The sequence below is a fragment of the Xenopus laevis genome, chromosome 5L (assembly GCF_017654675.1).
Source record: "Xenopus laevis strain J_2021 chromosome 5L, Xenopus_laevis_v10.1, whole genome shotgun sequence".
NCBI lineage: Eukaryota > Metazoa > Chordata > Amphibia > Anura > Pipidae > Xenopus > Xenopus laevis.
The window spans coordinates 64,313,656-64,320,951 of NC_054379.1; positions in this window are offsets into that span (position 1 = coordinate 64,313,656).

Consider the following 7,296-nt stretch of genomic DNA (forward strand, 5'->3'; position numbering starts at 1 on the left):
TCAAAAGATAATATAAAGGAGGAGATGAAGTTAGAAAATGAGGGGGCTGAAGCCTTATGGTTGGAGCTCTTCACTGATTGTAAAGAGTCCAGCAAATTAATTTTAGGAGTAGTATATAGACTTCCTAATGTAAGTGAAAAGGAGGAGGCTAAGCTCCTGATGCAAATATAAATTATATATAAATTATAACCTTTTTGCATGATAATTTTATGGCACAGGTTGCTATACTGGATATAATGATCTCTAATGACCCAAAATGTATGTGCAAGTGCAAATATGCAAGTAATTGAACCCCTGGGCAATAGTGACCATGTAATGTGATCTCATTTAGGGGCAGATTTATCAAAGGTCACAGTGAAAATTCAAATTTCTAGCAAATTTTTGTGTACTTCGACTATGGAATAGTCCAAATTCGATTCAAATTTGAAAAAAAAACCAGAATCTAGAAATTTATCATGTACTGTCTCTTTAAAAATTCGACTTCGAATTGCTGTTTTAGCCTATAGGGGACCTCCTAAAACCTATTTGGAGTCAATTGGTGGACTTTGAAAAATCAAGGTTTTTTGGAGGGGGGAGAAGAATGTGATATTACTTCGATTCTTATGATTCAAATTTGATCATAAACTGACCTATTCGGCCAAAATAACCTTTGATTTAATTTTGGTTGGCCCTTGATAAATCTGCCCCTTGATGTCTGGTGCAAAAAACAAATATACACTGGGGCAAAAAAAAAAACTGAATTCCAGAAAAGAACATTTTAGCGCCTTAAAGGAGAAGGAAAGGCAAAAAAAGATACTTATCTGCCATTAATGAGCTCCTCAAGGCCTCTATAATCGCTAAGTTAATATCTCATATAGGCCACTGTAAAGGTCTATAATTAGTGATGGGCGAATTTGCGCCGTTTCGCTTTGCCGAAAAATTCGCGAATTTCGCGCGAAATTCGCAAAACGGCGAAAAATTCGCTAAACTGCGCCGCCCGTTTTTGGCGCCGGCGCCCGTTTTTGACACCAGTGTCCGTTTTTTCGAAAAAAAAAATTTTGACGCCGGCGAATTTTCACGGGCGTTTCGCAAATTTATTCGCTGGCGGCGAATCGCGCAAATTCGCCACGAATTCGCGCCTGGCGAATAAATTCGCCCATCACTATCTATAATCAATCGTGTCTTTCGCAGAGCTTATTTGGGCAGGCGCCATCTTGGAAAGGTAACGGACAATAGCTTCAAATACATCTCTTTACTGCGCATGCGCCAAAAAAAAAAACCAACTTGACCCCGGGAGCGCGTCACTACTGACGTAGCGCTCATTAGAAATCTCCGCCTTCACATCAGTAGTGGCAACACGAAGACTTTTACCAGAAGGGAAAAAAAACTAGGAGCGCTCCTTCATTCAGTATGTATTATTACTGGGACAATGCTTATTAAAGGGGATACTGACCACCAATGTTTATTATTGGGACAATGCTTATTAAAGGGGACACTGACCACCAATGTTTATTACTGGGCCAATGCTTATTAAAGGGGACACTGACCACCAATGATTATTACTGGGGCAATGCTTATTAAAGGGGACACTGACCACCAATGTTTATTACTGGGCCAATGCATATTAAAGCTGACCACCAATGTTTATTACTGGGGCAATGCTTATTAAAGGGGACACTGACCACCAATGATTATTACTGGGGCAATGCTTATTAAAGGGGACACTGACCACCAATAATTTTTACTATCTATTATATTGGCCACAGGCAGGTTATTGAATACTTGAATTAAAATTTTTGTAAATTTTTTCATCCACCAAAAACTTCTCAATCCATTAGCCTTATCTGCTTATCCTTTTCTGTTTTTACAGGTGCGTCTGATTTATATATTGCAAGATGTCCAGACAAGACAGTTCCTCTTCGGAGTCTTCAGATGAAGAAAGTGTAAGTATTTTTTAAATAGGAATCGGATCAAGCAATTTATTAGATTATTGGGTTTTTTATTTGGTTTATACTAGGTTTTAATGGGTTTTTCCCCTTCAAAAAAGCAACTATTGTTTTCAGATAGATCACCGGAAATAATGATTTTTTCAAATGACTTTTTAATTTCTATATGTGACTGTTTTTCTAATATTGAAGTGTCAAGTGTCTTTTTTCACCTTCTGAAGCAGTCCTGGGAGGGGGGGTCCTCGACTATGTAAACTGTTATAAATGGATGCATTTAGTATTTAATACATTTAATACATGTAAAACGAAATTATATATACTGAATTCTGAAAATATATAAATATAACAAATTTTAATTTCTTAACAGTATAATGCTGTCCTGGACGAGTTAAATGAAAGACAAGAAATTGTCAACGCAACCGACTGCTTTCCAAAAAATCCAGTCAATGTGAAAAAACGTAAAGTATCTACGAAAGAAGTCATAGGTGAAAAATCTTCTGACGAACAATCGTCAAGATCGGAAGCAAGTGAGAAATTTAAGGAGGACGAAAGTCGAACTGGCAATAACGATAGGTGTCTTTGTGGCATGTGTATGCCAATGACAACGGCCATTGAAAGTTTGTGCTGCTACGAATTACCCATTATACACAGTAAAATTCCGGTTGAAGAGTTTTGCATAACCGATAACGAAGAATATAGATTTGAATGTGTCAATAGAGACAGAGCAAATTGGAACTACCGGATGTCCAAATTTCATATCACAAAATTTCGACCATTAGCTAAATACATGAGGTCTGTATAATTCTTTCAATTAGCATAGATCATTTATTATTTACAAATGTATTTATCTTTAACACTTTTTTACAGGGCTTTACGGAAGATAGCTTATCGAGCCTTCATTGTATGGATTTACACTTTTCTGGGTCTACATAATCGTCGTGTAATACCTGCTTGTGTGGTACGTGACATTCGAGAAAAATTCCCAGACCCTAAAGGAAAATATACCGGTTTTCTAAAAGCTAGTCTAGTCAGACTAGATAATTTGTTTTATATATTGTTTTTTTTCATTCATCAAAAACTATATTATTTGAAATAAAAAATTTATAGTTATTGTTGTAAGTGATATTGGTTGTATTTTCGATTAATAAAAAAATATATTTTTTCTAGATTAAGTAAGTCTCTCGCTTGTTTTTGTTCCTATATTATTTTTGAAATTTTATCTTCATGCTTGAAAAAATTTGATTAAAATGATCTTAACAATATAGATGTCAATTTTTCAAAAACATTATCATTTCGGTACCACTATACTTATACAATATAGTCCTAAGATTTCATTGCAGATTTCAGCTTTTCAATGTTTCAATCATTTTCAAATATGTACTAATGGCCCCTGGGCAACTGGCCCTAAATAAAAAAATACACTTCGAGTAAAGTGAATCTTAAAAAAATTACTTTATTAAGCATCAAATATTTATTAAAACATTTTAATTTTAGATTTTATAAACGGAAAATAAGATTAAAGTACAAACACTTAGAGCAATTTAAAACTCCACACACTTTGTACATGAAATTACTATTTTTTACAAAAACAAATAGAAACTTTTGTATACGTAAACTCTGATTACATTAAATAATTATTAATTATTTGAGTCAGATGTATATCACCTTAGCTTCTGGAAAATCTCGACAAATGCATTGTTATAATTAAGCTTTTTTCTGGGTGTTCGATGGTAGCAATGTTTTGGGGCATTTCTGATGATGTGGAAGACCAGTCTTGTTTCAATTGCCCACTTAAAATGTGTACAGTGTTTACGAGTATTTCCAATAAATGGTCATCTACAACCTCTTCGTAAATTGGTTTTGCCACCCAGTCTTTTTTTTGTTTAGGGAAATCATTTTTGAATCTTTTTTCACCAACAGAAAGAGTGTTTTTTTGGCAATATTGACTGTAGGGTGCTTTTGATGCACATTGTGGTTGTGCGATAATGCAGCTAAGGTGGTTCTAGTCAACATGGAGTCCATTTTAAACGATAGTCTCTTAGGCCTAAATCTTAACACTTTGCTGTGAAAGTTCTCAAGGTCTCCAGTATGGCAGAACTTGTCAATTTGGGCTAGATCATTGACAATTTTTTTTTCATTTATGATCTCTGCAAGAGCGGAGTGAGCTGGGTGATTTGCTCCAATCCATTTTGTTTCCTTTTTTTCAGCATTTGTCAGTCTACGTTGTTGACATTTTTTATAATACTTGAGGGATTTGAAAGAGTGCTTATTGGCAATATGGTACAGCACAGATTTCCATTTGTCTACTAGAATCTTTGAGTTCTGCTTGCAGGTCTGTGCACTCCACCATAAATGATTAGTTATGCCACTAATCCAGCTCGCAAAATTCCATTTTCTGCTTGCTGCTCTAAGTTTTTTGCTTAGATTTTTCCACATGTGCCAAACATCAAATTGATGGTCAATCTTTTTATATTTTGTCTTCATCATATTGCGAATGGTGACGTGCCGATCGGTTGCAAACAATTTTCACTTTCACTTTTTCTTTTTTTTTTTAAATTCTGATTTATTAGAAATTTCAAAAGGGTTACAGAAAGAAGAAAAGGGGGTAATACTCCGGAGAGCCAAAGAAAAGAATAAGGTATCCATTTGGTCATACATCATTTAGTATCACAATGATATCGAGGGAGCAACATTACATCCCTGAGTGTAATAAGAACCGCCAATAACAACATAAGACAATCGTTGTAGAAGGGAGAGGAGAAAGGAAAGAAAAGGAAGAAATGCGAGAAAAGCAAAAGGGCAGAGATAGAAATCTTCTAGCAGACACAAATATCTCTCGCACAGGATGCATCATAGATAGGGGTCTTAGAGTCCGGAAGCTAATTCCACCATTTTATTATCCATATAAACTGTCACATCTACATAATGCATACAATAACAATGATGCACCTACCCTGTTATAGTGAGGTGTGTACAGGGATCCTCCAGATGAGAGAAGCCAGCTCCCACCGGACTACATCCACATGCAGAACCTACAATGTATTAGCTAATGCTTGGAAATCGAGCTGAACCGAAATCCCAGTGCTACTGCTTCCCTATGAGTGACAGGCCAAATCAGGAAACACATCCCATCTCCAAATACATCACCAAAGTCAAGGCTGTCTAAGTCTGCATCAGCAGCTCGTATTTAGCCAAATGTTTAAACTGTACCCAATAAAACCATTTCTGATTATATTTCTCTATATCTTGTGTGGATGATGCTTTGTATCCTTCGAACCTTTCAATCTCAGAAATCTTCCGTAACCAATCCCGTAACCTGGGGTGAGTACGTTGTTTCCAGTTTATGGGAACAAGAAGTTTAGCCGTGTCTAACAAGATCGGTACCAGAGATTTGCGATAAGCCCTAATTGAAGTGGAAGTGTGGTGGAGAAGTACTGTATCTCCAAGGGTTCATTAGGGACGTCCACATTCATGAGTTCTTTAACGACATCTCTTATCTGAGACCAATAATTTGTCAGACCCGGGCATCCCCAGAAGATGTGAGACAGGGTCCCAGGGTCTGTAACACTTAGAATGCATTGATATAGGTAGGAGATCGTTCTATGTGGAGTATCTTTCGATTCCCAAAGAATTTCTACCTGCGTAGGGGTTTCAGTAGTCGTTAAATGCAAGCGTCGGGAGAATATAAAATGTCTCACCTGCTCTAACTGAAATATATCCATAGGAGATGGGGGGACATTAGGAAATAGAACTTCCCATTGTGGGACTGTAGTGCCGAAAAGAAGAGATTGAGAGATTGTAGGATGTGTTTGGGGGGTGGGTAAGGGATGGTCTGGAATAAGTATAAAAATCTCAGCAATATGTTCATTTTAGTCACATTTATCCTGCCAAACCATGATAAAGAGGGCTTTTCCCAGGCTTTCAAATCCAGTCTCACCTTATCTAACAATGTCTCATAGTTCATTTTCACAGTATGAGCAACAGGTAAGTAATATGTGTTTGGGTATGTTTAAAGGGTAAATTGGACATAAGATCGTAGTATTCTTGTTTGGGCAAGGAGATGTTCAACGCCTCCGATTTGGTCAAGTTTATTTTAAAATTGCTAAGTTTAGTAAACCGGTCAAATTCCCTCAATAAATTGGGTAAAGATATACGTGGATTGCGGAGGAAAAATAAAAGATCATCTGCATATGCAGCAATTTTATGGGTGGTGTCCTTCACAACTAGTCCTGAAATATTAGGGTTTGCCCTAATTTGATTCAAGAATTGATAAAGCAAACAAAAGGGGTGAAATTGACGGGTCCCATTACGAATTAAGAAGGGGTTGGAGAGTGTACCATTTATTTTGAGTCTAGCGTATGGGGACGTGTAGAGTGTCATAATCCATGACATCATTCGGGGACCTATCCCTAACGTCCGTAGGGACTCTGCCAGGAAGGACCAGTCCACTCGATCGAACGCCTTTTCGGCATCCGTAGAGAGAATCATAAATGGAATCTTTTGTTTCTGGCTAAAATGCATGAGGGAGAATAATTTATTAGTATTATCTCTAGCCTCACGACCCTGAACAAAGCCTACTTGTTCCTCATTAATGAGGGACGGAAGCAGTTGCTGGAGGCGTTGAGCAAGCACTTTAGAATACAATTTCAGGTCCACATTGAGAAGGGAGATTGGTCGGTATCCCCCCGGGTCTTGTGGGTCCTTAACTTTTTTATGGATAAGGGCAATATGTGCTTCTAAAGCTTCTCTGGGTATGGGTTTCTCGGACGAGATTGAATTTACCGCTTCTAGCAAATCCGGCGTTAGGAGAGAACCAAACTCTTTATAGTATGCAACCGTGAACCCGTCGGGGCCTGGCGCTTTTCCCGTCTTAGCATCTTTGATAACCCGCAGTAATTCTCCCGTAGTAAGAGGTAAGTCTAAGGCCTGGACTTGTTCATCCGTGATCTTATTTAAACCAGCCTCCGCTAGGTATGCCCGTATGCTGTCTAATTTGTGGGTGGCTTGGGAGTGCGGTAAATTGGAGTTAGAAAGTTGGTACAGTTTAGAATAATATCCTCTGAAAATTTCGGCTATCTCGGAAGTTTGATGCGTTGTAAGCCCCTGATTATCTTTAATCGCCAAAATATGATTACGCGTCTGTCGTTGCCTTAAGGCTGACACCAACAATCTCCCACATTTGTTCCCATGCTCAAAAAATAGCTTTCTGTTTAAATCTATCGCTTTTTCAGTGTAAGAGGTATAGACATCCCGTAATTGTTGTCTAGTCTGCGTTAATTCAGTCAAATAAGAGGGTCTCCCAGTTTGCTTATGTTGTCACTCTAAACTATGAATTTTAGCTAACAGTTTATTCATGGTACCCAGTTTTTCT